At 38.2% G+C, this 10,296-nt stretch overlaps 1 pseudogene; it reads right to left on the bottom strand.

Moving 5' to 3' along the window:
- Window positions 1-7,939: 7,939 nt before the first annotated feature.
- On the bottom strand, window positions 7,940-8,879 carry LOC124974447 (integral membrane protein GPR137C-like; annotated as a pseudogene).
- Window positions 8,880-10,296: the final 1,417 nt, after the last annotated feature.

The following is a 10,296-nucleotide window of genomic DNA, read 5'->3' as shown; positions in this document are numbered from 1 at the left end:
GGTGCAGTGGAGAAAGGGGCTGACTGAAAAGTGGCTCTGTCCTCTCTGGAAAAGAAGTTGCCTTTTTCTCCAGGGTCATTAAAGGCAACTGGCCAGTTATCAATTTTCCTACTCTGACATCAATTCTCCATGAAAAATTATTATATTTGCAACCTTAAGTAGAGCTCCTGTCTCTTTTCTTATTCTGTTTCTGTGTGGCTGTACAATCCAGCAGCTGCCATTTCCCAGTTCTTTTGACCTTCAGGTGCCTTCTTTAGGCTGGTGAGAGCTCTTGTGTATCCTGATTTGGTTCCAGGTTTATAGGGCACCCTGGTTTTCAGACATTTGAGGATTTTCTTGACTTTGTAATTCCAGAGGCCTGTAGATGTAAAACCAGAATTACCAGTGAGGAATGTTGAGAAATTCTTGGAATGGGTGTTTGGCACACAAATAATCCACAGTGTCCCTTGTGATCTAATTCCCGAACATCTGACTGGATTGTTGGTTTAAAGATCTTTTCCTCACTTCCCAGTGGCCCTGCCCAGCCACAGGTCTTAAGATACCAGGGAGCATTCCTGGGGTGCTTGGTACATGGACTTTTGCCCCTAAGCAGACCCTCAGTGTGTTCAAGTGTTCACTTCAGTCTTTGCTTGACAGCAGGCTAGAGCCGTGGCTTAGAAAAGACAAAGAGGGGGAGCCAGAATGAATAAAGCAGTAAGGGTAGAGAGCTGGAGTGTCATATGATTCCTTCAAGGATGTTTCTATTAACCATTCCCTTCTGAGATCTTCAAGGCTGTCCTTTGTTTCATGAGTTTCCTCCCACCTCCATTGCTATCAAAACCAGTGTTTATAATCAGCCTCAGCAACAAACAAAAACTAGGTATCTAACCAGAACATATTAAAAGTGATATGTCATCTGTTATAATTTTAACAAACCTGTTTTTCCTACTTTAAAATTTCTACTCTTTTCCAAACTCAAGAAGTTGCTTGTTAGAACAATGTACCTGTAGCCCTCTCATGACCTTCCTTCAAGTCATGTCAACTATTTTATAAACCAGTGAATTTAAAATAAGTGTTGATTTGTCCAGTTTCAAATTATAAAAATTGTGACTATGTGAAAAATACAGTAACCTAAGTGTGACTTAAAGGTAAGAAATTGTTCTTAAAATGTATTAATCTCAAAGGCCCCATTTATATTTCTTAAACATTTTTCAAAATCATAAACCATGTATATGATTTTCTTTGATTACTTATAGTGTTATTACTAATGAATACTCTACTGAATAATAATAATAATAATAATAATAATAATAATAATAATAACCTATATCTGGGCAAACAAATAAAAATACACTAGCTACACATTTATAAAGCCCCTTCCCTTTAGTTACTCACGCAGTCTTTGGAAACATTCATCCATAGCTCTGGTAGCCTGTTCCTGGAGGTGTTCCAGGTCCTGAGAGCAGGGTACCTGTCTCGCCACCTTCTGGGCAGGTGGCTGTGTGGGAGGCGGGCATGTTCCCTGGCCTCAGTGCCACAGACCCTGCCAGGGTCGCTGGGTGCTCGGACTTGGGTGGCTTCTCGCGGACGAAGCATTTCCTGAGCGCTGACCCTAGAGGCCTAGCAGAACCGGTGAGGCGCCTTTCCATGCTCAGTTCCCCGGGGGGCTTTCTTCATCACGCTGGCCCTGCTGCCCTGCATCTGGGGCAGCAGAGAAAGCAGACCCGCCGCCCTTGGCAGCCCCCGCCCCAGCGTCCAGGCTCCCACCCGCCACCAACTTCCATCAGCAGCCAGGGACCTGGCCCTCCACACCTGACCTTCTTACTGTTGGTAATCAGTCTGCTCCTGAAGGCAGATGAAATCTCCGCTGCAGAAAATCTCTGAGCCTGCCCTGCAGGCCCTGCGCGCTGTGGTGACCTAGCCCAGACTTCCCCTCGCCTCCCTTCCCTCATTTGAGCAAATTCATTCCACTTTCCTGAGATAAAAATCCAGAGCCCCTGTGGGGTGGTGGTGCAAGCCTGTAATCCCAGCAGACTCTACTCAGGAGGCTGAGCCAGGAGGATGGCAAATTCAGTCAGCCTGGGCAAATAGTGAAGCCATAAGCAATTTAGTGAGACCCTGTTTCAAAATTAAAGTAGATACGTAAATGAAAAGGACTGAGGATGTGGGTCAGTGGCTAAGGGTCCCTGGGTTCAATTCCCAGAACCAAAACCAAACAATCCCATTGCAGGGGGCCTAAAACTCCTGGAAATAATAAGACTTGGAGCCAAAATGGAACAAAGTGCTGTTTTTGCTTTGGAGCTTGACTCTCTTTTTCCTTTTTATATCTAATCACCGAGTAGATAAGAGATACAACTTGAAAAATAAGTGAAGAATTGGATAATCCCTACCCTGCAACTCCTGATGTAGAGCTACAGGTGAAAACTACAGAATTGAGTATATAAGTGCTTTTTTTCCCCATCTGTTCCTTAATTGCATTTTTGAATGTGTTTATTATTTGATTCTTAAATGAGATATTCATTTACAATGTATATGCCACTTGAGTAACTTTTAATTTGTTTAAGTATATGTAGCAATTAGCTTTAAAGCATATGCAGAAAAAAATAACTAGAACATGAATTTTAAATTATTTTCTAAATATAGCATGTAATTTCTTTTGACTCTAACATTGTATACAAAGTCTAAATTTAACTTTTCTTTTCTCCACAAAGGCAGACATGACACTTTTAAACAAAAGAAATTTAATATGAGGGATGAATAGACCACAAGACTGTAAGCAACTTTATTCCTCCATGAAATGGACATAAAAATGGTCTTCAACTTTCTTAGGGATGTTATGAATACTGAGAATATCTGTTGTTTGGTATTTAGTTAGATACAATATAAATCCCAGGTAGACTTGAAATGTAAAACTACTCATGCTCACTTTCTTAAGAAACTCGCTCTACACACAGCTCCTAGTTATGAAAATCTGGGGCACTACTATTAAGATTTGGTATGTAAAAGAGTTTCCAGAATCTGTGGGTTCAGAGGTAAGGAGTGAAATGAAATTCAGGAATCATAGGTTATGTGAAGGATAACCCTGATCTCTGGGGCACAAGCTTTTTCAATTAGAGAAATCAGACATTAAAGCAGATGATTTTTTTTTAATCAGAGAACTCAAGGGTTCTTCTCTCCACTCCTTTTTGTTGTTTTTGGTGCACTGTAGTTGTGCATGATGGTGACATTTGTTGTGGCATGTTTGTGCATGCACACAGGGCAACAGCAGAATGTGGCCAATATCATTCCCCTCTATTCCCTCTTCCCCTCCTCTCTAAATCCCACCCTGGTCCCTTTCCACTGGTTTTCCTTTAATTTTCAAGGAAACTCAACCACATCTTTGTTTTTCTTTTTCCTCTCTGGCTTTCATGTATAGGAGAAAACATGCAGCTCTACATTCTGAGTTTGGCTGCTTTGAATTGACATGACAGTTTCAAGTTCTGTCATTTTCCTACAAATTACGGGATTTCATTATTTTTTTAATGACTTTGTAAAACTCCTTCCTGTATATGTACCACATTTTCTTTAACCATTCATCAGTCGATGAATACTTAGCCTGGTTCCATAGTTTGACAGTTGTGTGTTTGCATGTGCCACTGTCATCTGATGTCTTTGATTCTTTTGGGATAGACACCAAGGTGTAGTAAAGTTGAGCTGAGCCAGATGATTCTAAGGGCTGTGATCATATGACTCAGTAAGTGGAGAACAAGTAGCTTCCTGGGATATGTCTTTCCTCTCACTGAGGAAATATCCATTTTGATTTTCTAGAGAATATATAAATTTCTGAAACTATATAAATGAAAATAAATTGATATTAACAAACTGTTAAAGTGAACTACCTCTAGGTAAATTACTATTGGTTATCCTCACCTAATTTAGAATGAATTGGTTTGAAATGTTTGCACTAAGAACATGAAAGCTTTGATTTTTGGAAAGGTTGTAGGTGCAATCAATTTTATGAACTCAATTGAGTTTTGAAGAGTTAAAAGGGTTTTACATAGATGAAGTTTTACTTAGATAAGATACAGGAGAGAAATATGTTCAAAGAGATGAGAGTACATAATGTTTGCTTACTTGAAATTTGGTTAGGGCTTACTTAGTAAATGAAGCTCACTATGCAGGAATACAATTATTTTAAAATGAAAACTAACTTTATGGAAGGAACAAGCATTTTTTAGTGTAGGCTAATTGTTTTAAGGATCAAAAAAATGACTATGTGTGAAATGTTGATTACCAGTGAGGCAATGGAATTTCTAAGTTAGGTAGCATGCAGTTGTTTGTCTATGGAAAATCAATGGCAGTGGATTCAAGACACAGCAATTCTAGCAGAAAAAAATAAAATAACCCAAAATGTTTTTAGGGTAAATTTAAGATATAGGATATCCACACTAAAATGGCAAATTAAATGCTAAACTTTAAAATTAGAAACCAGGAATGTCAGGAGATTCTCTTTGGCCTACAAACAAAAGAGACTGGATTGGTCATAGTCAAACAAATTATATATATTAATATATATAAGTATGTATATATATTATGGACATGATAATATGAGAAAGTAACAAAGAAAGCATTCTGATAAAGATTAATGCCAAATAAAATATTTCAGGATTAAACACTGCACTCTACAGTTATGGTTTTCTACATGTTTTAATGAAACATGAATTCTGGTGTGTATTTATTTCCATTTTTTATGTTGAAATAGTGGTATTTGTTCATATTTTTTTAAAATATGAAAACCCTTACCCAAGGAATGTACCAAAAAAATAAACTTTTTTGCATTATGAAATTGGTGTCCTAGTGCCGGGAAGGGATGTTAGGAGTAAAGCAGGGCCTCAATAACGAGACCATTAGGATAGTACTCTTATGATCGTGATCATACTTTAAGGGAAAGAAAGTGTGATAATGGGACTGGGACGTAAAAGAAAAGATCAACAGACTTTGAGAAAAGTCATAAAGTGAGAAAAATCGTATCATTTCTTGAGATTTGGAGCTAATAGATAAATTCTCAAACTAGTATTTGGGTGATTTGTATGATTAATATTCCACAAAGTAACCTCCAAGGTGATATGTTCTGCCGCATCCTGTTCCCAGACTTGAGTCACCAAATCCATATTAATGAAATACTAATTATATCTGGTAAAAAAAACAGAAGCCATGGACTTTGCAAGACATTTTGGTTAAATTCTCATTTGAAGAAAAGATAATATTTTCCTGCTGCATACTCTCTACATCTAATTGAGTTTGTGGTAAAAGGATAAAATTGGCTCTCACATCCTGCAATAGATAGACCTTTTTTTTTATTTTTAATAGTAGTGTTTTGTTACAATTTAGTGAAACAACAAATAAATACATTCATTGGCCACAGCTATACTTTTATAACCAGTTTAAAACTGATTATATAGCTGAGAAACACTGATAAACAATAAAAAAGGCAGCTATGTATAAAAAAGCCACTTTAGCTATAAATTATATCTTCCATAAAACTACAAACAGCTACAATGAGTGGTAAGAATTTTGAAATTAATGACCATCCAAATGAAATAACAAATATTGCTAGTCACTGTAGAATTACACATCTAAGCAATGAAATTCACTTTCCTAATTAATGAATACAAAAGAAAGGTCTGAAATTGTCATCATGTGCTTCAGTGCAGGATCAACAGGGAATTGATAGCCCTTTGATTTTATAAACAACTGCTTTCAAGACCAAACTTAAAGTGCTCCTAGTGCTTTGGAATTTTTAAGCAAAAATTGGGCCAGAGTTTATCTTTCTTTGTCTTTGGTGATGTATTGTGTGAGATGTGTATCAGGAGAGAAATGCAAGAATTTAGGTATCCTAGTCAGTGAAAACAGGATAAATGTACAAATTCCAAATTTGATGTAATCAACTAATGCAACTAAAAGAACCAAGTAGTTTTATCTGAGAAAAAAATTAAACTAATCTTTGTTTACCTGATCAAATGGGAAATTTGATCTAAAAAATTTTATTTTATCACCTAGAACTTGAGGCTTAAGAAAGACAACACAGATCTTTTCAGATAGCTGTAGATATTTAGATACCTAACATCATCAGCAAAATAAATAGTTGGCATTCTGAAATCTGTAACTGAGGATGTGGTAAAAATATACTGTTTTGTTGTCATCTTAATACCAAGGTTAACTTTTTCATTATAAAATTTTAAATAATTTGAGTAAAAGAGAATTTATAAATAAATACCAAGCAACATTTATAAATATGCATCTGATTGAATTTAAAGCCCTTTCATGCTCAATTTGGCAGCATATCTACTGAATTTAAAGTCCTTTGTGTCATAAAAAGAGAAAATTTGTTTGGCTTTGTACTAGTCTCCCTAAAGATAAAAAGCATTAACAATTTTATTTTTTCCTTAAGAGTTTCATCTACTGTTAAACTTTTGTGAAGTTCCTGTATCATTTATTAAAAAGCTGACAGATATTTTAAATAGGAGTAGAAATAAAACAACTTTCTAATCAAAGTAGAAGAAAAAGGATAGTTGTATTATTTCCAATTCTGAAGAAAAAGATCAGAAGACGATTGTATAAAATCATCATTAAGTATGTTGTAACAACTTCCCTGTTGCCTGTTCCCTTGGCTTTTTGAGGTATTCAGCATCTACTTTTCATATAGACACTGGTAGAAAGTGCATTTTAAAATTCTGTATTGTCTTAGCCTATGATATGTATATATGTTTTAGACTTGGTGTTGTTCATTCAATACAGTTTCAATGTAATTCTAAAATATTCCAATATTGTTAACCTCAGGTTTTATATATACTTAGTTCATACTTTTATGTTAAGTTTGCTCATTTAGTACAGTGCTGGAATTAATTTGAATTCAATTTATTTTCCAAACCATATACAATGTATAAAAATGTAAAAACTAAAGGAGGAATTATATGCCTTACAAAGTATTGCACTTAAGTTCACTGCAAAAATGTTTCATGATTGAATTTACCTGAGGACAATCCTGATTCAATAGGTAAGATCAACTATTTTGTTTTAGATCAGATGCTTTTGAAAATATTTGCATTTTAATTTAGAATGATGCATCTTTTATGAACAATTCTTAAATGCATCTGTAAACTTGTTTAGTCTCAAGAAGTTTCTACCAAAATCTCCCTATGCAAAAATCACTATTGCTTTCTTGAAGAATCATGCTTAAACTACTACATATATATCTTAATTGTACAAAATAATCACTTGACCAATTCTACTCAAAGTAGCCACACAATTTTCACTGGTATATTTTCTTCTTGAAGAAATTACTGTGGCCTTCCAAAGAACACTGCTAGTCATCACTGTAAAGGATTACTACTATTAGTTGTTTAAAATCACTGTTTGAATTATTTCAATTGGTATTTTAAGTTCATGTTTAAAAGAAATGTCTTCAATGATTACATATATCTAGTAAATTTTAAAATGAATAATGTATTTTTATGTCTTAACTGTGCACTGCTCACACCATAAAATTGTATTGAGTAAAAAGTCCACAGAGTACACCACAAAGTATATACACTTTGATTTTTGTAGAAAACTAGGCTTCCAATTTGGTGTACATAATATTCCAATGTGAACACTGGAGTATGACATTGGGGACTGCAGTGTACTCTTTCAGAACAAAGATAAAATTGCAAATATGCAAATATGTGGTTGATGTTCCTAAGTCAGGATGTTTGGAGGCCTTAAAATTGAATCTCTCTTCTGCTCCAAACTTTCTATTTTACTTGATTTTACTAAGCAGAGGTCAAAAGTAATAGCTGTGTTCTTCACCAAACACAGCCAGGTTTCCAGATTTTGTTTTCAGTTGCAACAGATAATGGAATATTCACGTAGATGGGATTTAAACACGTTGAATATACATATTTATGAAAAACAATTTGAGAATCATAAATTGGTAATGCTATCAGTTTTGTGGTGTTACATATAAGCTATGGTGACTGCTCATATCTAAATTACTACAAGTAAAGAGCAAAGGAGCCGTATCAGTCACAGGTCCATTCAGGTGGGGAGTGACTGTGTAAGTGTTGCTGCCACACCCAGTCATGGTGCTATACCAACCGAAACTTTGCGAATTTGATAAACTTCCTTCTCTTGAACTTCCTAGTCTTGGCAAGCCATCATCACTATCATATCGTCTTGGATTGTCAAAAAAGTAAGCTCTGGAATTATAACTGTGACTGTTTATCATGCCAGCAGGTGCCTTATCTGAAAGATTATCCCAGCCATAATTAAAAGAACTTTCTAATGTATCCTGAGATATAGTGATCACCACCAAATTATAACAAGCTCTGGACGAGTAGAGAAGAATGACTACAGAACCTACGACGACAGTCTGGCACAGAGACATACCCTTTGATTGAGGTAGATATTTGCTGATGACATTTTTGTAATTTTGCATATGTAACTAACTCTGCCAGTAGAGGTTGAGGAGACAGAGCGTGGAGAACTGGAGACAGGAGGGGAAGCAGTAGAGCAGCCAGTGGGGGAAGAAGTGCAGGTGAGCGGGCGGTGGGAGTAGGGGCAGGGGCTGAGCAAGAAGGCGGTGGAGAAGAGGGTGGTCCTGAGCCTTGCCCACAGGAGGCAGAGGAAGAGGCAGAGGCTCTGGTAACTCAGCCCCGATAGCAGTAGAGGAACAGCCGCCACAGCTGCAGGTAGGCAAAGGCGAAGAGCGTGACTTAGAGCAGGGTGTGCAAGACGCTCAGCGCCAGCTGCACGGAGCCCAGCACCCCGGCGCCAGAGGCAGTAGCGATGGCGCCTCCTCCGCCGCCCAAGCCGGGTGTACAGGGTTTGCGGCCTGCAGTGGGGACGACGGCTGCCGCTGGACCAGGCACTGACACCCTCATGAGGGGGCAGGGGGAGGAGAGAGGGAGTGCAGGAAGAAAGGGGTCAGATCCAGGCCACAGTTGAGGGGGAGAAGGATTGCCCTCTTACCCCCCACCAACCCCAGCCTCCAACCCCTGTAAGCGCTGTGAAAGGACCGGTAGACTCCCACAGGGCAGCTGCCACTCCTGGACCGCCTTCTCTTCTCCGCCCCCCTCCCCCCCAGGGTTCTAGGCTCCTCCTGCTGCAGCTCTGCTCCATAGCTGCAAAAAACAACTCTCTGCTCTAGACAGACCTTTTAAGCTAAGGTTGCAATGAGTCTTTACATTTTATTGTCTCATCAAAGTTATATCTATGTTTAGCTACTACTTTAAGAAGACTACTCATTTAAAATAAGGTTTACAGTTTTAAGAGAAAAAATAACAGTGAACAGTGATTGTTGAGGTCCATCTTGGACAAGATGGTGCCTGGCAGTGAGCCAAAGGGCACTGGATACCAAAATAAGGAAGTACCCAAAAAGGTTGCTTGCGTACTAGTTCCTTGGAGACTTATGACGTGTTGACACCAGGCTCTAGGATTGGCTATCTAATATCATGCTACCCGTGGACTGCTCGTGATTCATATAGTGCTATGCTGACATTCCTCTGTATGCTCTCCTGTGTGAGAGAAAGCTTTGCTATAATTGGCTAAGCTAGGAGCCTGGGGGAGTAGAGAGGGAGAGGGTAGAAGAGGGGAGATAGTAGCAGAACAAAGGAGGCAGAAAAACAGGGAGGACACAATAATCTGGTCAATTAAAGATTGGTGGTGTCTCCTTTCTCTGTGCCGGTTCCGCTGGATGGAAAAAGTGGTGGCCCCCACGAGGAGCTTCTTCCTCCCTCTGCGTCCTCCCATGTAAGTAACTTAAGGTAAGCTATAGGAAAACTAAGTAACTTTAGGTAAGCTATAGGAAAACTGTAGGATAACCCCGATAAAGGGAGGCCACATAACCCCAGTAAAGGGAGGCCAAATAACCCCGGTAAAGGGTGTCTGCATAACCCCAGTAAAGGGAGGCCACATAACCCCAGTGAAGGGAGTCTGCATAGCCCTGGTAAAGGGAGGTCTCGTAACTCTAGGATGGGGTCACAAGTGTCTAGAAATCAAATGATAGGAATCATACAAGATGTACTTAAGGCTAATGGAACTGCCGTAAAACGATCTACTGTAACAGCATATGTAACTACACTGGCAAAGGTTAGTCCTTGGTTTTTGGAAGAGGGAGTCCTAAATATTCCACAATGGGAACATGATAAAGAGGATCTTATTAAAGCAGAAAAGCAATCCCCGTTACCTAGAGGTACTTTTCCCATGTGGCAGCTCATTAAGGAATGTCTAACATCTAAAAAAGGTAAAATAATAACTTTAGTAAAAAAAGGAAATATGTGTTTGGAAGAGATAAGGAAA

Source organism: Sciurus carolinensis, unplaced genomic scaffold, assembly GCF_902686445.1.
Source record: "Sciurus carolinensis unplaced genomic scaffold, mSciCar1.2, whole genome shotgun sequence".
In the NCBI taxonomy this organism is placed as follows: Eukaryota; Metazoa; Chordata; class Mammalia; order Rodentia; family Sciuridae; genus Sciurus; species Sciurus carolinensis.
This window is presented reverse-complemented; position numbering and strand designations above follow the sequence as displayed.